The sequence below is a fragment of the Ambystoma mexicanum genome, chromosome 1p, assembly GCF_040938575.1.
Source record: "Ambystoma mexicanum isolate Mex_15411 chromosome 1p, UKY_AmexF1_1, whole genome shotgun sequence".
Lineage (NCBI taxonomy): Eukaryota > Metazoa > Chordata > Amphibia > Caudata > Ambystomatidae > Ambystoma > Ambystoma mexicanum.
Genome location: NC_090921.1, coordinates 517,756,602 through 517,781,331, shown reverse-complemented (window position 1 = coordinate 517,781,331; position 24,730 = coordinate 517,756,602). Strand labels below are relative to the sequence as shown.

Below are 24,730 nucleotides of genomic sequence, written 5' to 3'. Positions count from 1 at the left end.
AGGGAGGGAGGGAAAACATCTTCAGCGCTGCCAAAACCATTATGTACTGAAGTGACTAGATTTTACAGGTGTTTCTAGAATCGAAGGTGGTTTTATTTGTTGCATTAAGCATCAGGAAAGAGTTTCATATTGTTGGTGCTTGCATGGCCTGCCTTCAGCTTATGAATCTCAACTGTTTGCATCTAGCAATTATCAATGCACTTGGTGGTTGTGGGGGCCACAGATCTAGACAGTTTGTGTCTCAGTGTCTCATTGGCAGGTTTTGGCTGTGTTGTAGGCCTATGCAAACACATTTTGCACTCATTGCATTTTAATTTTCTGACTGGAGTAGTGACTGCTACTTCTCTAGTTATAGTAACTGTGTCCTTTCCTTAGAAATCTTAGCCTAGAAAGTACCTCGGGAAATTAGGGGGGGTTTCAGGGCTTGTCCCACTCACCATACTGGGGCTTCAGCAGAGAAGCTGTGGTGCATGGACACGAGTTACTATACTGCGGCTGTATGAACCATGCCTTTTGCCCGCATAGCAGCATGCTACAGTTTCCCAAAAAGACCAGAGGCAGCCAGAATATACCATTCTAGTGGTATATAAAACACTTTAGGTACAGGCCACTATGCTGGCGGTATAAAAGCTGCTGGTAGAATTCTCTGGCACACTCCTAATGCAAGGGGTAAGGACCGTGGGGTAAGATGGTGGAGGGAGAGAAGAAGGATATGGAGGTATAAGGGAGTTACTCACAATAGTGACTACTGTGCAGCTAGTCCAATGTGCCCACCCTTCCATACTTATGGATGTTTTCCCAAGGGAAGTGGACGGAACTGGTGCTAGAGGCGAAGCAGGAATGAAGATTAAAAAAAGCCCCGTGCCCATGCGTGCAGCCATTCACAGGACGCGCAAGGCCCCAGACGCCCCACAAATGACAGTCTTTTCAGACGCGAATGACTATGTAACAAGAACGGTGTGAGAGGAAAGGAGACTACACTAGTCACGACAGGAAGTACATTTTACGTACTCTTTCACTGGTCCCCTTTCCCCCATACGTATCGGAAATTTTTAAGCTCCATGATAATTAGGTAGCTAGAGATAACCATTAAGAAAAAAACAGAACGATGATTACCTAAAATGTTTTCTGCCCTTTAGCCAAGATTAAGGTCTAAATGGAATGATTACAGAATACATATGGAGTGGCCCAAGTAGTCAATGTGTGCATGCCGTCTATGTTGACATTGTCTCGGATAATCCACAGGAGCATTCTTGGCTTTCACTGTGTGAGCAGTCATACCTGTTGAAGCTGGAATATTGGTGATTCTATAGGCTTCCCGAATGCAGGAGAACACCCACCAAGCAACAGAAGCTTTGGAGGCCTTAGACCCTCTGGAAGAGCCACCAAAATGATGAAGAGATGATCCGAAGACCCGATTTCTCTCGTTCTTTCCAGATAGAACTGCCAAACCCTTCCTACATCAAAACAGTATAAAATTCTTTCTGTCTGTGATTGCACTTCCCACTTTTTTCCCCGATGCTCCATCTCCGGAGAGATGGGAAACTCTTTTGGAACAAAAGATGAATGCACATGAAACACCACCTTGTCTCCGTAGAATAGTAAGAGTAAGATGGGCATAAAGCCTGCAACTAACACACTCGACAAGCAGATAAAACCACTACTTGCAAAGCAGATTTCCAAGTTACAAGTTTGAAATGTGCAGAAGTCATAAGTTTGAAAAGTCTGAGCTATGGCTGACCAAACCATGTTATGGTCCCACTAAGGATGTGAAATCTTAACATGAACATGGTGATGTAACTGAAGAATTCCATATAATTACCTGCCCAAATAGCGAGACATTATTCGAGCCTACCAAAATATAGGCTGAGACATACATCCTGCAAGGGGCAATGTTAATCCCTGAACTAGGCAGGCGGGAAGCGAACAAGGGTGCAGTATCTAGCAAAGCCATCTAAGCCTTTCCACGCACCTGTAGCATAACCATGTCCATTTGCATGTTCACTCTAAGATCTGAGCCTCAAGGGTTTATTACAACTAACTTGCACAGGAAAGCAAATGGTTTGGGCAGAGCCTTCCCAAATCGGTCTGCCTACCACTGGAACAAACTGCCACTGAACCTGAGAATTGAATCCAATCTCCTCAGGTTTCGAAAGCAATTAAAAACGTTCCTATTCAAATGAACTAAGCAACCCAGAGTAGAACCTGTTTCTATCTGTATCTTGGCAAATCAAGCGCCTCATGCACTCGTATCTTTTAGTCCATGTGATTCATGTGATTGAATGTCTTCATGTGGCGCCCTGATGCTCGCGGCGCCTTGTAAACAAATAAATAAATACATTTGCTAGAGTACTGTGACATGGTGGCCCTTTTCCGTGCCATTGTGAGGATAGACATTCTCGTGATGGAGCTCAAGAGAGCCAAAGATTAAGTCCTTCGGTTCCAGGCTGCCAAGGTCAGCGATTGAGGTGCTGGGAGTAGGACTCTCCCTCACTCCCGAATCAGATGATCATCCGTAATCGAGATAACCCTGCAGGTGACCGGTGAAAGGTGCAGCTGATCCAGAAACCACACTCTATTCAGCCAAAGAGGAGCAATACGAATCATATTGCAATTGTGACGGTCTAGTAGTTTGTGGACCAACTTGCTCATAGGAGCAAGAGAAGAGGCATACAGAAACTTATCCGAACATTAAAGGAGAAAGGCATAACCCAAGGAGCCCAAACCTATTCCTCCTCTTTAGGCAAGGTAAGAGCATTTCTTGTTGATCCAGGTGGCAAAGAGATCCACCAATGGGAATCCCAAATGTGCAGCAATCAGAGAAAACATGGTCTGCCAGCTTCCATTTGTTTTGGGACTAGATCATGCAGCTGACTTTGTCCACTTCTTCTTTCGGCACTCCTGGGAGAAGTGCTACGACCAGGAACATCTTGCAGCATTCCCAGATCTCAATATCAAAATCTGCACTGCAGCGGCAACCTGCTATACCCCTGCCTATTAGATAAATCATGTGCTGTAATAGTATTGTCAGTAACAATTAAACCTCTGCTGTTCTCTGTGGAGGATCCAAAATAGCCCCAGCTGCAGCACATGGATATGCACGTCCTGGTCTAGTGACTAGTCTACTACATAAATTCTAATACTAAGATGCTGAAGTTGCTCCATGTCCCAAAAGGGAGGAGTCTGTAGTGATCATGTGTAAAGGCTCCTGAAGAAAGAAAGTTATGTCTCCACAAAGAACATCCACCAGTGCAAGTCTTTCTCGACTTTGTTCACAAGTGGAACCATAACAAACAGAACCGCAGTCTCCTGGTTCCAGGGTCAATAAAGATGTGAGACTCTCGGATTGTGAACCTCCGCCAGAGGCATCACAAACATGCATAAAGCCATGACCCGCTAGCACTCTGGAAAATGATTGCTTGCAGCCGAAAGGAGGATAGCATCCATGTGGAAACCTCTCAATGGTCATGAAGCAACTGAAATGTGGGGAAAAACTCTACCTAGATGAGTGTCTTACACAAACTCAATGTGCTCAAGCCTCTGTGTGGTATTAAACTGAGACTGCTTGATGTCAGGCCAAGTGAAACAAGCAACTGACGAGGAATGTGGAGAGCGTAACAATACACTTGTGGGGACGCTGCTCAAATCAACCAGACGTACAGGTATGGGTCGATGTGGGCACCCCTACTCCAGAGCGAGATCACAACAGCCAAAATCCCCCTTGTGATCTGAATTGAGACCAAAAGGGAGTACCCGGAACTGAAAAGCTTTGTTGCCCATGGAAGAACTCAATGATTTGAGATGGGGTGGACAAATTTGAAACAGAGAAGCCAAATTGGAATCTGCATGTACATGTCCTGCAAGTCCAGAGTGTGCATCCACCCCCCTCCTGAAGTACCAACGGTATTTGCGAAGAAGTCATCATCTTTAATCTGTCCAAGAGAGGAAACAGGCTAACCTCAGATCTAGAATTGCACTTAAACCCCAACCCCACCACCTCCATTTGCCTTTTCTAAGGAATTACAACAAAAAGCGAGAGTAGTACCCCTCAGAGATCGCGGATGGTAGTACTTCCTCTATGGCTTCCATGGAGAGATGTTTGATTATCGCTTTCTTTGAAATGTATGAAAGATGTTCAGGTGGGAGGGCGAAGAGGAGGGAGGCAAAGGAGATCTACAGCAGAAACGGACCTCAGACAACATATAGCAATATTGAGTTATGGGCATCCACGCGTGAAAAGAGGGAGATTCTGCCACGATAAGACATTTGAAACAGTGGGTCACAAAGTAGTTAATTCTTAGTTTTTTGTCATAGATAGTGCCAGTGTTAACCCCTTGCTCCGTCTGGGGCATTTCCTAGTAGGAGCAATGGAGAATTCTCCACATCCAGCCTGAGGCCCTCTCAGCCCCTGAGCCTGTTTAATCAGTTTCCATTTTGAGAGTAGGAGGAAGAACTAGCAGTAGGATTTGTTACTGCCGACAAGAACTTTGCCTTGATGATATTGGTATTTTCTTTGATCAGTTTCTCATCTGTTGTAGAGTGGAACAGGTAGAGACCTTTGAAACAAAGTCTTCCTATTTTATCCTGAGTCTCCATAAAAGGTATGGTACCTTTAAGGCAGGCTCCCAAATGGGAGAAACCCCATGCCCAGCTCCACTGAGGTGCAAAGTATTGGAGAGGATCCTAAGGCGCTCAATGCCAATGTATATATAATGGCTTCAAAAGTTATTTTCTGCAATCCAATTTAAAAAGGTGTGTGGTTGAGTGATTGATGTGGTACCACTGAGGTGCCACCTGTCTGAGAGGGGAAAATCTTTTGAGTAAGGGTGGCATCTCATACTTATGGAAAATTCACTACCTTCCTATTCTAACTCTGCAAATACACCCAGAGCTGACAAGCCCTGTGAGGGCTGGGTGCTTTGCCCAATTTTGCTGAAGATTTGCTCCTATTTCCTCCTCTGTTTCACACTTTTTATATACTCTTGTCTGCTAGTGTCTAGACTGATGCAGCCTCCTCATGGTTTCGCTAGTGAGGAAGATGCCACATGTAGCCCCCCATTTGCTGGCCCAGGGAGTGCACCTTCCCCACCCCAGGCCAGGGACAGATCCCCTATCCCCAGACCAGCAGGATAGCAAAGGGTGTTGAGCAATCTGCAAAGAAAATCGATGGTAGCACAGGATGAGCTACCTCCAGAATTCCTACCTTCCACATTCCGATTGGACACAGAGACCATGTTGATTTTGTAGGGATCCCAACATGGACCCCTCTTTATTTATAAAAACACAAAATAACTGAAAACATTTCCATTATCAATACACATGCCTTCTGTGCTCTACTGGCATGAGTTCTTTGTAAGGGCTCTGCCCAGTCAGCTCAACCTCCCTGAGAGGGGTCACAGGAGGACACATAGGGTGGGACTGGTGGAACAGACCCCCAACCTCTACCTGGCACCACCTGCTGTGGGGAGGCAGAAGAAGGCCTCCGTGGGTGGTCCTACCCACACACACTGACATGGATTACAACAACAAACATATAAAGACATGTTAGAGTTGCCCCTGCAGTCAGCCACCCCTTCTCAGTACCTGCGAGTGGTGATGGGTCTGCCAGCTGCTGGAATATGGGGCTGTCCCCCCTCCCTCCAATCTGCAGGTCACCACATGCCTGTTCTTTTGTGTGGCCCTGTGCACCTCTAGGAGTAAGGAATCGGCCTCACAGCATGCAGCGTTTCCATAAGGGAATGGCTTTCCCAATAGGATCTGGGAGTTTGAACTCTGTATCCCAATATGTAGCATTCCCACATCCAATTGTCTCGACTACCACACAGGACTGGCTTTCTCTTTACGCTCTGGGAACTAGGACTCTGTATCCCCACTGTCTGCCTCTTCCTCTGGCTACGCATCCCAGTTCTTCCCATTTGGCAGTGGCTCTACTCATCATCCTCATTGCTGAAATTCAGTGTCGAGATCCAGCAGGCATCTGCGCCCTGGCCTCGCTCCCTGGATTTGCACTGACACGTCAGACATCAGGGTGATGTTTAGATTCTCACTCTGGTCACAGACACTGTACCTGGCTTCTCCACAGCAAGGTTGATGGCTCTGCCCTTTCCACTAAGTGGTTTTTTCAGTTGGCCACAGTGCTGCAGGATCACTCACGTTTCCGCCAGGAAACGTGAGTGATCTGCTTTCTTTCATCTCTTTCAAATGACTTTAAAATGTCCTTCAGAATCTCCCTTAACAGCAATGGAAAAAGTCTTACTTACAAAACAGGGAGAGGGATAGAGGGAGGGGTTGGCTTCTTTCCTCCACATAACTCGATAATGAACTCCGTTTAATTATCCTTAAACACCCTTCAGGGTGTTTCTCCAAACTTTCTTGATCCGTTTCCTTGTAACAGGTTCTACCGCATTGGGATCCAACGCTCACCAGGACAGACAACGCCCTTAACCGCAATGTACAACTTCCCATTCACAAGTCTGTACTTTTAAGCAAATGTCAATACTGCATGCCTCAAAAGCACCATTTTCCCTCCACCATGCTCTTGGTTTGAGGGAGCACAGTCATGCAGCTTCTTTCACATACCACACATGCTCAGGTTTCTTTAGATAATAAGGCACAAGGCGAGGAAGAATCAACCAAAATGTCAACACTCTGGCCATCCACCCCCACAGTACACTACAGAGTCTATTTCAGCTACCACCTCAGCCACACGTTTTCTACAGCCCTGCTCTTCTCTGCACACTCAGACTCCCTGAAACATCTCCTAGAAACGACATGTCTTGCCCCATCCTTGCGATTGGTGGCCAGATGTTCCAAACTGCCACCTCTGAAACAGGCAAGTCTCTTCACTTCCACATCCTCCTTCGCACTTTGCTCATCATTTTCTTTAAGCCCCCCCATCAACCCCTCTTTGCTATTCTTTTCCCCCGCACTGTTCACTTTACTTTTATCCGCTATGACCCACATCTTCTCATGCATCATGGACTGCTCCACCACTGGCGTCATTTTCACAGCCTGTCGCTATGTTGGATCTTCTGCCAGTTGCAATCTTTCTTGACTCCTTTTGGATTCAACAGCAACAATCCATCTGGTCACGATTCAGACCACTACAAAAAATCCCACACTCACAGTGTGATGCTAGTCCCCTCAACAGTACAACATACAACCAATCGGCTCACTGGGATCCTCTAGCATATTGAAAGACATTACCCACTTTCTGGTGCAAATTGATTTTGTTACATCCTGGAAGTCATTTCAAAACATTTTGGATTGCACGCTCTTTCTCCATGGCTACCGTAGGCAGTGTTTCACAAACTCTCATCCCCTCCACCCTAAACAGCTCAACAATATGGCTGGTTTCCTCGCTTCACCGTAACTCTTGCCCTCCAATGGCCATGATTAAGGGTCCAACACTTGCTTCCTGTCTTCCCATTGTGTCACTGCTTCATTGTGACGAAGCATAAACACAGACACTTCTCTGTTTTTTCCAACCAATGTACACAACATATTTAACACAAGTAAGACACTAATTTAACAGTTTTAAAAAAAATCAACTATAAGAAAAACATAGAAATACATACTTTAATTCCATGTCTGTGTGCTAGAATAACTCACTTTGGGTGATGCCCCCTTTAACCAAGGCTGCTGAATATTAGCAATACCCAAGTTCCACAACAAAGGGCCTACCCGGAAAAGGTTTGGCACGAACAGGGCTCAGGGGACCCATTACTCATGCCCACTCATCACAGTGATATGTCCAGTCAACTGGTGCATGTGCCAAAAACCTAACAGGAACCATAACAAACACATTTCTTTCGGGAGATGTTTGTCCAAGTCTGTTTTTTTCTTTGCACTCTAGGACTCTAGTTCCAGACTTCCCATTATAAATGACTAGAAGCTCTTGAACGTAAAGGAGCATGTTGGTATCAGCAAACAACCACCTACTTCCACTTGGTTCTTCTCTACATGGCGTTTTACGCAACTGCCTCCTCCAGAACCCTGCCAGCACAGTATACGTCACATCACACACCACAGGCTCTACCCTTCTCTCACAATCAACATGAATTATAGTCCTCCCTCCAGTAACCTCTGCTTTTAGGTCTGGGACTAGGGACGGCCCTCCGGCATTAACGAGGTCTAAGCAAAGAGGCAACAACCGAGACTAACGTTTCTTGTGCCATTCAAAAGGCTTACATTTGGTAAACGAAAGTAACATTTTCCAAATATATGATCTGTAAACTGCACAGAGAATAACATCTTTGATCCAAGTTTTTTTTTTTTTTTAATGGATTACAAAGGTTGAGTGAGTGATACTTTTTCCTTACCAGCATCACACATCAAATAGTGCATCGGAGTGCCTCATTTTTAGAAAATGTTCTTCCTACAGAAAAGCAATCCAAAAACGGTGTTTTGTTTAGAAAAGGTACACATGGAGGAAAGTGATCCCTGTAGGGTCAGCTCCCACCTGCTTGCTGCGCAGCCAGCGTATAGCTTCGGGGAGGGGTGTATGGGGTGTTCTGCACCTTCCATGTTTACCGGGTTTTTCCATTTGGAGAGTCTGGTTGGGTCTGAGAGTGTGTCGGTACTGGAGCATTCTCGGCTGTGCTTCTTTTCCGACTATCCAGTAATGTTTCTTTCCTGGGAGCTGGGATTTTCAGTCCCATTGTCAGAGAAGGACTAGCCAGTAAAGTTTCATTCCTGGGAGCTGGGATTTTCAGTCCTATTGTCAGAGAAGGGGTGCCCAGAAGGGAACAATCGATGGTAAATTGTCATTCCCAATTCTTTAGAGAAAGCGCTAATGCTGGGTTTGGGAACGGTGATGGACCACATGCATTGTAATGCCAATCCCCCACAACAGCTCGCAATACTGGATTGGTTAATTTGTGAAATAAAAGGTCAACTGAATACTTTAAAAAGTGTACAAAGCTGTCTGCTTGTTTGACAGGCAAAAGAAACATGTTTTTGCTAAACTTCGATGTCTATCCACATAATGCAGCACATGTTGCAATAACCATCACCATGTGGCAGTCGCCGCGGTGTGATGAAAATGTGGCGGTACTAGATTAACTGTCACTTTCACTACACACACCATCAAATAGGGGAGAAAGTGGAGGAAAAAGCCCCAGCACTCCCTGGAGGGATTTCCAACACTTTTGCAACAAAAGCGAGAGTAATTACACCCGGTGGAATTACCAACTGCGGTAATTCCTCCAAATCCCCAATGGAGACCTCAGTGAAAAGAGACCAAAACCATGCTAACAACGCTGGTAAATCAGGTGCATTTAACACTGATACGACGAGTGGCAGGAATGATAAACTAGTCTGGCAGTGTTTCTGTGTCAAATCCCTCCTCCTACATCTCCTCAGATCCCATCTTTAGCTGTATATGAACATTCGATGCACTAGTATCTGTTCAATAAAGCGGACTTGCAGGCACAGTAAATCAGATGGACAATAACGAATGAGGATTCCCTCAAAGTGCAATAGAGCACAAGAGAGAGTGTTCATCTGCGAAATAAGTGAAAGGCGAGATTACACATGTATGTGTTGTCTCCACACTACATTGCAAGGGAGGGAAGCAACTGGGCATGTATTAAATTCCTGAACTACGCCGATTGATCATCAGAAAGTATTTGAGAAGCTGACAAACTTGGTGAACAAGCCTTTGTGGTGATAATGTGGGTTTAGTCTGGTTGGAGCCATGGTTTGAGAGTGCAGGTGGGAATTGTATAGCAGAGATGAAAGGATGTGATTAAGACTGAGAACCATCCAGCAAATGTAGGGCATTACAAAAAAAGACCAGAAGACCAAGCACTCACAGTAATGACACAGCCATTCTTCCTATTGAGAGAGCACATTTAAGTACTGGTTACCAACTCACTGCACTCCCTTTTTAGGTGGGAATACAGGTTAACATGTTAGGAAAAACTCGCACTCGGACAAGCCTCCCCAAAAAGTATTATCTAAGCTAGGTCCCTGGCGAACTGTGACAGAGTTAACCACTCTTTGCATTTTAACCAATATCAGTTTGCATCCTGGGAGATGCAAGTCATTTCGCGCCTTGAAACACTTGCGTATAGGCGCGTTACAAATGCCATACCATATCATATCATACTTTCAAGGGGATAACGAAACCACAAGTCCCAGAATGCAAAGGGTTGGCTGAAAGGCTGGGGATTGGAGTATCGTGCATGGCAAAGCCATTCGCCAATAAAGTATATGTCGCTCACACCGAGTCCCTTCCAAACATGGTTGCTTGTTTAACAAATGGAAAATACATTCTTACAGGAGCGCACACCCAGACCAACTCGCTCAGCTGACTGGCTTTCACTACCAATCGCATTCAGAGCCATGCCGAACCCTCTGTTAGGAGGCTTTCCAGCAGTAGCCCCCTCGCGTTCATTGTTTACTTGAAGTATGTTGAAAGGGGCCTTTCAGAATAGTCAGTTAGGTTGCCCGGGGATGCCAGGTTTTCAGAGAGCTATTCAGAGTTGCACATCCTGTTCAGTTAAAAAAAAGTGAAAACATTACCTCGTATGTAAACCCTTGGAAACACATTACTATTCAAAACACCTTCAGCAAACACCCTCAAACGTTTCTTCTGCAATAAAGACTCGAATAAATGTCTGGTCTGCACTCATTGTTGGGAGACAGAAGTCCTGATGGCACTCGGAAAGGTGTGTCTTATGTGCAGTACAAAACAACAAGAACCGGAAAAAGGATTTTGACATATTACATGGGATTTTTAAATCCCACGTTTGCTATTTATACGACTTTGTGTGGATGATGGTCGTTTCGCATGCCACTGATGTACAGGGCAAACTCATAGAACCCTACGAGACGGCAACACCCAAAGAAAATCCACCCGAACCCAATTGGAATAACACAGACTAACCCTACCAAAAACCCTCCAACACCCCACATACCCACCACCCAACACAGAAGTAACATGTCACAGATCTTCGACAGAAAACACTCAAACCACAGGCACTCTACCAACTCTCCACAACACCCAACACGCACATGAAACACCATCCACAAAAACATGACACAAATGCCAATCTACCAACATCATACCAGCACGCAGTGACAGCTTGTTCCAGTCCAAAGCTACCAACAGCACATCAAAGCTCTCTTGCGCTTTCCCCTCTCAATCCTACTAACCTACCATCCCAAACTACTTCCTTTTCAGATCCGCCAGATCACCTGGAGACCATGACAAATAGCAGCGGTGTGCAGTACAAGTCACAAAAAATACATAAACAGATGACCACAAACACAGTAGCTAACAATTAATAATTTTCGAATCACGCAACTCCGCACTGATTAATTCTGCTGTATATAAACCCAGTTTCAGAGAGCAGGAGAGGAGACTGCACCTAGCCGAATACTACCTAGCACATTGCAAAAAGCAAAGCCATAAGCAGTCTCCCTAACCACGACCCCCTACTATCATGTACAACAGGAGCAGCGGGAAGCAAACAGGCAAGACACCAGCCAAAATGACCCTCATTACGAACATGCAGTATTTCCTACCGGCAAACTCGTTCACTGTGCTCGCCACTCATTTTGGCAGTAAATTCACTAAATTATAAGTGGCAGTGTAAGTTCCCGTTTCGGAGTCCCATAGGAATTAGTTTGGGTTTTAGAGGAATTGCCAGTGGAGGGATGTCTGCCGCGGATAATTCCTCCATTTACCAGACAATATGGATGAAATACCTCCAGCCAAGTGCTGGAGGTTTCCCCTCTCCATCCCCTCCAAACTTGTCAGGGTGGTAAAAGTGGTAGTAAATGTGTTAATAGCACTTTCTCCCCGCACTTAGACAATCGTACCGAGGGTCAATCGGATGGCAGCAGCAGGCACCCCACCAAACTGTCAATCTTGCTGGAAGTGACGGGATTCAGTATAATCTCTGCCAAGCAAGACAGAGTTTGAGACTGCTCAGCCCGTCACAAGTCACCCCAGAAGCAAAGAAGGCGGAGATAATCTCAGGAGGCCAATCAACGCATCGCTGAACCACATGCTCACAAGCAGGACCATAACAACCAAATGAAAGCCATCATACTGTAGATTCAAACTCATTAACAAAGGCATCCAGGACGAAAATCACATCTGGTATCCAATATACCTTTCCTAGTTAAAATAAAAGAACCAGGAGCTACCATAAAATGTCCATTTGGCGCAAAACTAGCCATTTGCTAGGGAATTTACAAACCAGATTAAGTCTAAAACATGTAAACCAAAAAATGGTGGAAAGAAACAGTTCGTGCCCTACAGTTACCCATGATCATTGAAGTGGTATACTACCAACACGACACCGCAGGTGCAGGGACAGGTGGGGCAGTGCCCTCATAAGGCAAATGCCACATAGATGATTGGCACTGTAGCCTCAAGGGTTACCACCTACCAATTGAGAGTTGCATCTCTCTGGTTAGAAGGTTGCAAGGTGAACTGCACACCGGTATAGTGTCCATTTTGCAGTGGCAGCCCAGTGCACTCATCCTTTGCAGCAAATAAATCACTTCAAATCCCTTGAACAAACTCTTAGTGAGAAGAGTCCAAGGGTTTAAGTGGGACAGGTCCACAAGGACGCTAGATAAAGCAAAGCTGCCAAAATATTCCCAAGAAGAGCCCTTACAAGGTCTTATATTTCAGCATCGGAAGTGCAAGTGAGAGCCCAGAATTCCATCGTTCACTTTACTCACTTGCTGCGGTTGAATGCTAACTAACACCTAAGTGGTTTGTTTTTCCGTTATTCAGTGGGTCATTTAAAAAAAGGGTAATTGCATGAAGGAGATCAACGCTTGAACATACGTGCTGTTGAGACTCCTGCATGCAATCATCATCGCTCTCCAAGCAGAGTGTAAAAGTAAAGATTATAGCCAGGAGAAACGGCCTTTAATCTTCACTTCTACTCTGCGCTATGAGCGAATTAGTACCCGGCGAGGGACAACCATATAGTTACAAACTATCTGATCGGCCTGCGCCGGGTCCTTACCCGTCCGACAAAGATTCACCGGCTGCAGTTCCAGAGCTGCGAGTCCCACAGAGTTCCTTTGCTTTTCTCGTCAGGCCGCCATCAAAAGGGAGAAGGGACTACATGTATTGCCTTCCGCCAAATCCCTGGCGGCCATTTATTTCTCTTTTTTTTTTCTCGAGTTGAGAAACGGTTTCAACACTGTTTCTCAACTCGAGAAAAAATGCTATTAGTACCCTGGTACGATGTGCCAGAGTACTAATAGCAATAGAACACTCAGGGGGTAAGAGCATTATAGGTCTGGTAATGCCCCTGGGGCTACGTTACAGCATTCACTTGAAACACTTGTGTATGTGCGCGCTATGAATAAAATATATCATATAATTCACTTCGCTCGGGCTTGCAACTATCAGCCCGGGGGAGAGGGATTACCCAACCAGCATAACCCCCCTTGGGTTCTGTAGCTTTAATAAAACAGCGCCTGCAAATTACGCAGGTGGCATTTTATAATGGATTCCAATGGATTGTACGTGCTATTGAGTTGGGGCAATTGCGAGGTGTATTCCATTGGTTTTACGGCTGTCTGAAAATCTCATGCAGGTGTAAAACCGGGTGATCCTGCAAGAGGAGGATGAAAGCAATGCGGACATGCACGCCTTGCTTTACTGGCCCGCTTTCTCCTTGGAAGGACTTGGGGCCGGCACAGCATTGAATTACGTCTTGCTCTTACAACTCCACTGAATGTAGAAAATGACCCACTAGGTATTTTGCAATTTTGAATGATCGGCTCTGTAAATATAAATGCACACTGCTTACCTACTTCCAAATGCCAACACGCCCCAAGTCATTCAGAAGATGCTCATCCAGTCCCGACTTTTCTTTTCATTGCATTCTTTGACTTGTAGTCCTTGATTTCTACTGCGTACTATAAATACAAAAACGAAAAAAAAAAACACAGGACTGGGTGAGCATCTCCTAAATGACAAGGGGTATGAATACAAGTCTACCTAATATCTTTGGAATTATATGTTTTTATTTTGTGTTGCAAATTATGGTTTTTGACTCTCCTGCTTTTTAAGTCCTAAATCTGGTGAATGCTGGACCGGCACATAAATTACTGCAAAAGAAGGCAAATGTCCAAGCTCTAAATGTGAACTACAGTAGAGTAACAACACAACAAGCTGAAGAATACATAAGAGGTCAACTGTAGAGACGCTGGGAATGTCCACAAAACATTGTAACAATAGGACTGATGTAAGCTAGTGTTGTGCAGTGATTAGTAAGGTTTAATTATAGAGTCAAAGGCCCCGATTAAAAGTTTGCCGGTATCCCGCTGGTATTGCCAGTGGGATATCAGCAAACTGCACTTACCGTCCCCGCCGACCGATAACCCGGTATTACCGGGATATTACTGGCGGTGGAATGCTGGTAAATTCCCATAGGACTCCAATGGATGGGATTTACTGAATCACTGGCACTGTTATTAACGCTGCTGGTGATTTAGGCGTTTCTTTGCCGATATGGGCCTGAACTCCTGGCAGTACAGGCTGACAGGGAGATCCGTGGCCCCCACTGGCCAAACTTGAAGTGTGCCAGTGGGGAAAAAATGCCAGAGCCGGAATAACCGAAATTCTTTCTGCCATTTTTTCAGGACCGGCACACTTATTATGAGGGCCATAGACTCTGTATGGAAAGAGGGAGAAGAGAAGAGAAGATAGAGGAGAGACAGAGGAGAGAGGAGAGAGAGTGGAAAGAGAGAGAGGGTAAAGAGGAGAGAGAGGGGAGTAGAGGGAGAAGAGGGGGTTTGGGGGTGGACAGAGAGAGTGAGGGGAGATGGGGGAAGAGAGAGAGGGTGGGAGTGAGGGGTAGAGAGGGGGGAAGAGAGGAGAGACAGACAGAGAGAGAGAGTGAGAGATTCAGATCAGGTTGTGCACGTGTTACATATACCCATACTAATTTTTGGAACGTGAGTGCTTTCGTATCCATGTGTAGGTGCATATAAACATTTTTTTAACAATCCTTACCTACTCTGCACAGTCTTAACTAGCTAGATAGTTTTGATTTTAAAAAGTTAATATCTTGAGTTTGGGGGGGGGTTGTGTGTGTGTGTGTGTGTGTGTGTTCCCCCATTGCGCAGACTATAAGCATGCGGATGACATCACATGAAATCATTTATTGCATTATCAATGACATCACTGGTACAGCAAATCTCACGTGAAAGTAAGAAAGACCCAACATTTAAAAAGAATATTGTTGTATATAAACCAGAACATGGATTCAAGTGCCAAACTTGGAGATTACATTTAAAAATAATGTTCTGTTGCAACCCTGGTATTCCTATAAACAACTCACTGGTTATTGAAGGAACATTTACCACGGGAAGATACTCCAGAATGTGAGAAACCAGAAGGTGTCTCACTCTCTAGTCCCCGGGGATCTGTCATCCAGATGGCCAGGAAACAGCCATCACTTTTGGATCCAGCTCCTGGAGGTGGACGAGTGCAGGAGGATCAACTGTGTGAGGGGTCTTTGGGGAGTGGGAGAGTGGATGGTAAGACACAGTATCCCCTTCCCTGTAACACCTTTACCCCATCCTACCAAGTAGGATACTTAGGAACTCAACCCCCCGCCCCTTTCACAACACAAACACTTTTTCACGGACAGCCCGCTATGAGAGAAAACAGACTAAAACCCGAGCCGTAATACAATGATCAGGCAGGGTCAGGCAATTACTTACAATCACGCAAACTTCCATTACACATCCCCACACGGATAAAAGACGGAGCATGAGAGCACAATATGAGCAAAGCAAAGCACACGAGCAAACAGCAGTTCCAAGATGGCAGTTTAACACGAGGAGGAAGACAACGAAACTTTGAGAATAGAAAACGTAAGACCAGGAATCCCAGCTGAAGAATCCTGAATTGTGAGGTACCCGGGGCTCTCCTGCATCGTTAACTAAGACGGGGAGAATCACCAGATGCCATGCTACTGTCCTTGGCTCCAACAAGAAAGCAGCGTCAGTGAAATCAACACGGCCAATGAGTTGAAAAGATTGAGTTGAAGAGATTGATACAAGACCGGTCTGTGTTGAAGACAAAGTTGCAAGCGGCAACATTGCATGGCGAGCTGAGAACATTGTATGAAATGCATGTGAAAACCAACACGAGTAAAGTTGAACTGCAAGATGAGAGATTGAACATTGAAGCCAAAATATATGATACCTTTGACACAGTGGTCTGGCACTGCGTGCATGCTCAATCGAATGTCTCTGTAAGGTGTCCAGCTGAGAATTGACAAAAATGGAAAAGGGGCAAAGGATTGCGAATCGAAGTGGTCCTGCAACGGGTCAAGCAAAATCCTGTGCACAATTGAAAGTGTTTGATATTGATACAGTAAAGAAAGTTGATTGTAACGTAGATAAAGTTGGTCTGTGCAGGGAAGAGGGAGACTGATTGAAGATGTTGTGTTAGAACAGATCTGAGTCTGGCAGAGGGGTATCCGCGGTGAACCGTGAGTCACCCGAGATATTGGATACGTGGAAATCCTAAGAAAATTGTGTATATGTGAAAAACAAACATTGTGTTAAAGTGGAACCTAGCCCGGCGGAGAGGGATCCAAGGTGCACAGTAAATCACCTGAGAAAAGTGTGCACAGAAGAATCCTGAAAATAAAGGAACTTTGTTATTTGTTTGTTGCATCAGGCCCTTTCAAAAAAGAGACTTTGAATGGCAAGGAGACTTTGGTACAGAAGGCCGTGATGTTGGAGTTTTGAACTGCACCCTCATGCTAGAGAAGCCAGAGACTGTGCTTAGCTCAAGTGTGCCACCTTGTCCTGTGCTAAAAACATGAGGAAGGGAAACCTACGGTTTGAATATACTGACATTTGATTTCTTGAACACTTATTCTTTTATATAACATTGTTTCCCACAATATATGAATTTAAAGGAAAGAATTAACAATAGGTTTATAGTATAGGCCCTTTTATTTTGACAAGACACCAATAGGACGGCGTTATTATATTTTGATGGTCGTAGCCTGCTCCCATCTTTATATTTAGGATTATATAGGCATTTTTGCCAATACAATTAAGGTTTGATAGACACCCTTGAACTGTGGTCACTTGTGTCTGTCATACAGTTGATACCATGGCCTTCCTTACAAGTACCTTTTTTCACTCTGTTGTTAAAACAGTACCCTAAGCAAGGTAGACATCTGGAGTGGTATAATTATGACTTTACACCAGTCCACCAAAGATTACTAACATTCATGAGAAGGAGCGGTTTCCCAAATCCCTTTATTCTACATACCACAACCAACTTACTGTCAGTATAGCAAATTAAAAGGTAGTTCTTGGCAATCAATCGTAAAGGGTATGGGGTTGGTGGACTTCAAAGGTCAACCATTAGAAAAACCGTTTCATGTTGCAAGGACGCAAGGCTATAGGCAGCCCTACAGATAAGGGGTGTCTCTGCCATTTTTATTCTGCAGAAATTGGCAAATACTTACAAAAAAGCAAAAGGTGGCCGTAAAAATACCATCAACAAAAAATGCAAAACCCACGCATAGGAGCGTTTTCCCATGGTTTCAAATGCTATTATAAAATGCCTGATCCGAAGAGGTAAACATTTATTTTTTAAGGTGCATGAATAACTAGATGCCAAGAAATAGATATAACAAAACATTTGTGTTGTATGGTCAAAATGTATCACTCACTTAAAAAATACTCTAATTGGCAATGAGACTTACTTTTTTAGTTTTATAAAAATCATTTTACTCCCACCTTTAAAAAAATAGGGAGTAACATATTCCCACTTTGAAATCGTTCCTGGAGCACTGGTTACCAGGACAAGAGTAGATACATGTACTATACAGATGATAGTTGTAATCTAAGAAAGGGGTAGGAAACTCACCATTTAGTACAAGAAGAATAGACTAACCAAGAGGGAGAACATTATGAGCCAGAGTTCAAAAGAACTATCCCATTGAATCATTTACAAAAGAAAGTAGGGCAGAACCAGTTAATCTATATAATTATATATAGCAGGGAAGACCTACCAGCAGGATTATATCTTCCAAGAATACTCTGAAAGCAGCAACCAGGAAAATAGATATTCTAAAAGATCACCGAAAAGGATTTCCAAGGAACTGGAAAAGTCAATAGGACATTTGAAGAGTTACAGAGACTAATCCATGAAAGCACAAAAGACTATTTGAGTATAGTGTATTAATCAAGAATCCTACAGACTGGTGCGATATGTACCCTTAGAAGAGAGTCATTCTCCTGTACAAGTTACTTCTTATAGTGGTAGTATCAGTTAGGTTCGTTTTGGACAGCAGACTTATACTTTTGGAGATTCAGGCATGACGGACGAGCACCTCAGTAACAGGCAGGGCCCACCCATAGTGAAAGTCAGGGCTTCTACTTTTACCTTCAATACAATTTTGTGAAACCTGGCCTCGGAGTGTCCGCGACCTTCTTCTGGATCGCCAAACTAGTTAAATAGATGGGTCGTATATGAAGAAGATCGCTATCTTAAGCACCAAGGTGCCGTGAAGCTAGAGATCTTCATTGTTATATCATGTGAAATGCTTGTCCAATCAAAATAATGGCTTATGAAAATATGTATCACCACCACTGGTGCTTCTGGTGCACACTTTATTTTCACAAAATAAGAAAAATGAAAACATTTCTCCCCAATCCCACACACCAAATACCAGTTTCCCAAACATTATAGGTTAATTTAGAATCAAATGCAAATTTTTTTAAATAATGCTTCCAGAATTCCCTTAAAATATTTTATGCTTGCCACATCATGTTATTTACTATTATGTTTGCCGCTCGATCTTCAATGTCGGGCAAACCCACCCAAAGAAAACAACACTATCCACAGACCGCATATCCTCTTCCCTTATCCTCAGCATAAAAACTAGACAGAAAAGACAGACACACACACACACACACACACACTTTAAAAACATCCGTTTAACTACCTAAAAAAAAACAAAATAATGTATTTCCCTAACTCCTAGTGCTCCAGATAAGATTTTGAAGTGGGAGTATTCTACTGCCTATTTTTTAAAGTTGGAGGAAATGGAGTATTTTACAAGCGAGTAAACATATGTTTTAACTGGGAAACTGGAATGTTTTGTAATAATTATTCCATTGCATCTAGTAATTCATACACATTAAAGGTTTATTTCTTCTGATCAAGCATTATAATAGTAGTTTCTTCCTGTGGTACAACGTGCACTGGTGTTCTGAACATATCCATGGAACTGTGTGGGTGAAAGCAGGGGCACAAGGTCCTACGTTTCATATCTTTTGTTGGGAGTATTTGTACTCCCCATTTATATTTTCTGGTAGCATTTGCCTATTTTTAGGGAGTAAAAAGTGTCCGATACACCCATTATCTGTAGAGCTGTCCCCAACACAAACATCATCACAGTACAAATGTGACCTTATCTCACACTACACCACTACTCCAAAAACACTCACTTTATACCTAAGTAATAACATCTATGCTATACGTGAAAGGAGTGTTGTGAGGTAGTGGTCCACATTGGCATTCCCAACTTTTGTAGGTAGTAACTTTAATTGTTTAAAAAAATATATATATGTATGTTCACCGATTTCACTCTTTTGAAATAAATTGGGAGTTTCACGGCATGCATTGCACCTTCAGTGTGTATATAGAGGTTGTGTGTGCAATGGGTTCCATTTGTGTGTGCATGCATCATACACAGACATGCGCATCAGCATCCACCTCCGTCAACCTCTCTATGCATCTATCCCGCCCTGCACCCTTTCCTACTTCCGTGCCTCCATGATGCTATAGATCACTCCCTCATCCCTTAATCCCCATCCAGCCTTCCCCACCAATCCTTCCATCCTGCCCAGCAGTCCGTCCGTCCGTCCGTCCGTCCATCCATCCATCGCTTCCACTGTTCGTGCCTACCCTCCATGGCTCCTCTCTCCATCCAATATGCCACCAGCCCCCTGCTTTCCTTTATTTGTTTCCATGTGATGTGTCTTTCAACGATACATGTTTTTCAATGATCCATTTTCTTTAACACTACATGTATCAATGAGATATTTTTCAATGTTGGGCGTTTAAAAATGCTGAATGCCATCTTTTCATAAATGCTAGGTTGATAACAGCAAGGTGGGGTGAATGGATGGAGAGAGGAGACATAGGGAGTGGGCATGAAGAGTGGAATGGAGGTTTATGTTCCATTTGCTCCACATTTACAGAACAGTTTCAATACTTTGGCCCTCATCACAAGTTGGGTGGTGAAATGGGCTGTAATGCCATAACTACTGTGGTGTCCGGCGGAATTACTGTCATATTACAAGGTGACTGGTACGTGCACAAACCAGTAACGGTAACTCAATCTGGCGGAATTACTGCTGAAAAATTCAGAAAACTGAAGGATTTACTGGTTTCTGCTGCAAAATTAGAGGAAATAATGAACGGCAATTCCACCGGTGGAATTAGCAATGAGCTGAAAAAGCATCATGCTGCAAACGGGAAGCTTAGCAGTGACTATCACAATCCATTCAAAACCCCTCCCTTACTTCCTGTAGCCGTCCTGACCCCATACACACACACACACACAGGCATCTGCAAGTGCCAGCAGAGGTGGCTAATACAGAGGAGCCGTTTGGTGCACAGTAGTGTAACACTTCTGCGCAATGGAAGAGCCCCATCTGAAACAATATCACGGACACATTGGTGGTCGGCACAGTGTAGCGGGACGTGGAAGACTGCAGGAAGCGCTGACACGACTTATAGGCACGTGTGCACACTCTTCTTGCCAACATCTGCTGTATGACTGCAGCCACAGGAGGAACCGTGAAGTCATTACAATCCTGGGAGGAGAGAGTGGCCAGCATCATAGAGATGGCCGGCATATATGGAGTTGGTACAGCAGAGGTTGGAGTCGGCAGTCACGTTGACCCAGGTGATAACAGGTGACAATGCATTATACTTTGGAGAAGAAAAATGCAAGAGTGCCATGTGGGCAGCCGGAGGCCACATATCAGATACAATAATGTTGTCCCCCAATGTGGTGGGGTGGGCAGAAAATGGCAGTACAGCTGGCAATGCCCTGAACGGTTCTGATATGTATTATTGCACGATTCAAAAGCACCACAGAAATCTAAGATACAGCTTCCATTTCGAAATAAAAGTCTTGCTAAAACACAGGGGCCCGTATCCTTTCACATGGAAATACTGCTACAACACCAACAAGTGCCTTGGACACTGAAATGGTGATAATCACTGCAAAGCCACCGCCATAATCCTGGAAAATATGTGGCCCATTTTGGGTTGACAGTATTACCACAGAAACACTGCAGTAATGCTCCAAACTGAGAAAGATCTCGATGGATGGAAGAGAGATTGATGCAAAATGTCCAACAGATATTCCAAGATCATCGTCTAAGTGCATATCTACCAGACAGTGAATACTGAAATGTCTCCATGCCTCTAAAGAAGTGTTACCCCATACAGTCATGCGAGTCGGCACACCCCCTAGCCCATGCCGCTCCACATCAGTGTCATCCAACAAGACACCATCTCATAAAGTGTGCAGGGCATATGAATACAGATTCCAGCAACTCTTCATGATTGCTGCAGTAAGGAACATACCACATTGGGTGATACAAGTCCCAATATACATGATGGCAATGTGAAATCCAGGCAGCCTGCTGAAATCTACAGTCATGAATGACATTGTTTGTCACTATATTTTCCTTTTGTATGACTGAGGCATTGGTGAGGGAGCATGTGCATCCTGTAGCCATGAATTTGCCGGGCAACGCCCTATTAAGCAAATACACTGTGACCCCAATGAAAGCAAGTGCCTGGCATTAAGAACTATTGCACCAAAAAAAAGGTGCTGGCATTTGCCCCGCTGGCAGGTATATATGCAAATATATATGAGGAAACAATGAAGAAATTGGATCAATATTACTTGGCAAAAATAAATGTGGTGATGGAGAGCCACTTGTTCCTTACATGTTTTCAGCAGCATGGAGAATCTATGGAAGAATATGTAGCAGCATTACGTACCATAGCATCAACATGTAATTTTGGAAACTTTCTGGAGCGAGTATTAAGAGACCAGATTATGGTACACACCAACAGTGATAGAATAAGAGATAGATCATGGCACACAGCCGATCCAACTCTGGATCGAGCAATTGAAATAGCAAAAAATGTGGAACAATCAAAAAACAGAACATGAGAGAAAATGAAGAGAAATCTCAAAATAATGTATGTCTATTACAGATAAGTTAATAAGTACCAAGGAAGGGAAGGGGCTCGAGATCAAGCATTGCGGCAACTATATAGGCTCTGCACTCCAGCGAGTGAAATGAAGAGTAGCTTCACAGACTGTTGAGAAGTCTGTGCGGCTCTCCTGCGATTGGAAGCTGTTGGGGTGGTGCGGGAGGCAGTTTACTCGATCCGCTCTCATGGCAGGGCTTGGAGGGAGCGGCAGCACTGTACAGCATTGGCCGGCTGCCGGGGTAGGCAGTGCTCAATTGGGACCTAGCCGGTGCACTATTGGCGGCACCTTGCAGCACGACTGACTGGACGACCGTCCCAGAGGTTGACTCTGTGAGGCGATGAGACCCCGAGGAGCCACCGACGCGTGGGAGGCTTTCGTTAAGTTACTGCCGGCTCTGCGCAGCTTGGTGGAGGGCATATAGAGGACACTAAATGGATAATGTGGGAAAGTGTGCACGTCGGGAACTGGGAGACACAATGTTATCTCACGGGAGCCCAAGACCCTTGCATGAAGGTGGTGCGTATGTAAACACGGGGAGCGCAGCCATTGAGAGGGGACCTGGCTGCTCAACATTAGGGCGTCAGGGCAGTGAGGACTGTCACAGCAAATACAGTCTGTGCCATGAATCCTGGGCCACGGAATAGAATATCTGTGGCTAACAAACGAGTCCACAGGCTCTCTCAGGGAATCCTGTATAATCCCATCTGGTACAAACAGTATAACACGCCAGCGCAGGCCATACATGAAATTACCTACTGAGGTGAGCTGATGGAACCCCTGGGTAAAGGGTGGCTCGTACTGAGAGCCCACCCTGTGAGATCGGATTATCATTCAGGGCATTAACATCAGCTCTGAAAGGTGCAAAAGGCGGCTGGCAGGGATTCAAGGGGTTCCTGAAAACTGGCGCTGTGCTACTACCTGGAGTCAGTCCCTGTGAACCGGCAATCATTTTTGTGGTACACGCACAAGAGGATACTGACCATGCGCAAAGGAGATAAAAGCCAGCATAAGTTCTCGTTTGAAGAGGGAGCAATAATGAAAAAGACCGTAATCCAGCCCTACCCCCCACGACATCAGAGATGAAAATAATAACGGATATATCGGATGACTGCAAGGTGGGTGTTAAGGAACATCTGCTTTATCTCAGGGTAGGCATCAGTAAACTGGACTCAAAGCTGGATGCACTTAGGAGTAAAGTCAATCTGCTTCATCTCCATCTGGATAAACACATCGCCAGACTCACCCAGGCCGATAACCGGATCTCGGAACTGTAAGACTCACTCCTCAGCGGCAGCTCCTCAAGGTTGACGTTAACGCAAGCCACTGTCAAAACGATCACTGCTAAAAACGAAGACTTGGAAGGACGAACTCGACGGAACAACATTTACTTGGTTGGGATACGCGAGACACAGATAACTGGATGAATGGAGGAATTTGTTGAAAAAGTCTGCATCACAGTATTTTCAAAGGAAGGAACTATCCCAGTTATTTGATGTGGAACGTGCACACAGGGTCCACCACAATCAGACCCATACCAGGTACGCCACCTCAGCCAATTATTGAGCGCATCCTCAATTACTGTGACCGTGACATCATACTGAGGTTATCTCCACTGAAGTGTGAACTGAACTATGATATGATGATATGATGATCAACAACTCCAAATCTTTCCAGACTTTTCGGCTACCGTTCAAGCTACCTGAAGAACCTTCACAGGAGTGAAGCGTAAGCTCAGCGAAAAGTACATCAAGTACTTTATGTTGTTCCCTGCAAAGTTGCGGATTCAATATGAAGGGAAGGTACAGTTCTTTACCTCACTGGAAGCAGCCAGTACATTTGGGGAAATTATTTTGAAGTCACTGCCTAAGGGAGGTCCGAGGTCACGGGTTGGTAACACAGGTTGTGAGGCTGATGTGCAGGCTAATTCGGGATGATCCATAACTTATACTCTGACGCTATCCCTGATAAGGCAATGTTGTTGCTGGGTGAAAGTTTTGTTAAGTACATGGGTGGTTTATGGGCAGAGTGATTGTTGTGCAGTAATGTTGCACCGGTTGAAGGTTTGGATGGATTCACTGTTTATGATGGTGCTGGATGTGGCACAGTGCCCTGTATGTTAATCACCTGGGTATGGTTGAGGGAAGGTTGGGGGTTTAGGATACAGGCTAGTTGGGGGTTGTCCAGGTGGGTGGGGAGGCGCATATCTTAGGGAGGGGTTTTGTTATTTTTATTGTTTGGAGGGTCCTAGTAAGTGGGGAGCACAAGTATGGATATGCTACCAACTTGACCTGGTGGAAGGGAGCGCCAGGCATGTGTCAACTGTGGTCTAACAGATAGTGGATGTTCTACGAACTACGGCCCCTGTGGAGGGTGAGACCCTGATCTTCCTAGATGAAATTTAAAGTGGTCACCTGGAATATTCGTGGAGATAATCACTTAGATAAAACAATAAAACCTCT

General features: G+C 44.6%; 1 protein-coding gene across 3 annotated transcripts in view; it reads right to left on the bottom strand.

Moving 5' to 3' along the window:
• Positions 1-24,730, bottom strand: part of ZBTB7A (zinc finger and BTB domain containing 7A) — a 269,361-nt gene that overhangs the window by 136,597 nt on the left and 108,034 nt on the right. Inside the window, exon 2 of one of the 3 annotated variants that reach the window (XM_069649394.1) lies at positions 13,791-13,899. The exons of 1 other annotated variant lie outside the window; for it this stretch is intronic. The gene's annotated coding sequence lies outside the window, so the exon portion shown is untranslated. The remainder of the gene's footprint in view (positions 1-13,790; positions 13,900-24,730) is intronic. One more of the 3 variants, XM_069649395.1, reaches the window with a different exon arrangement.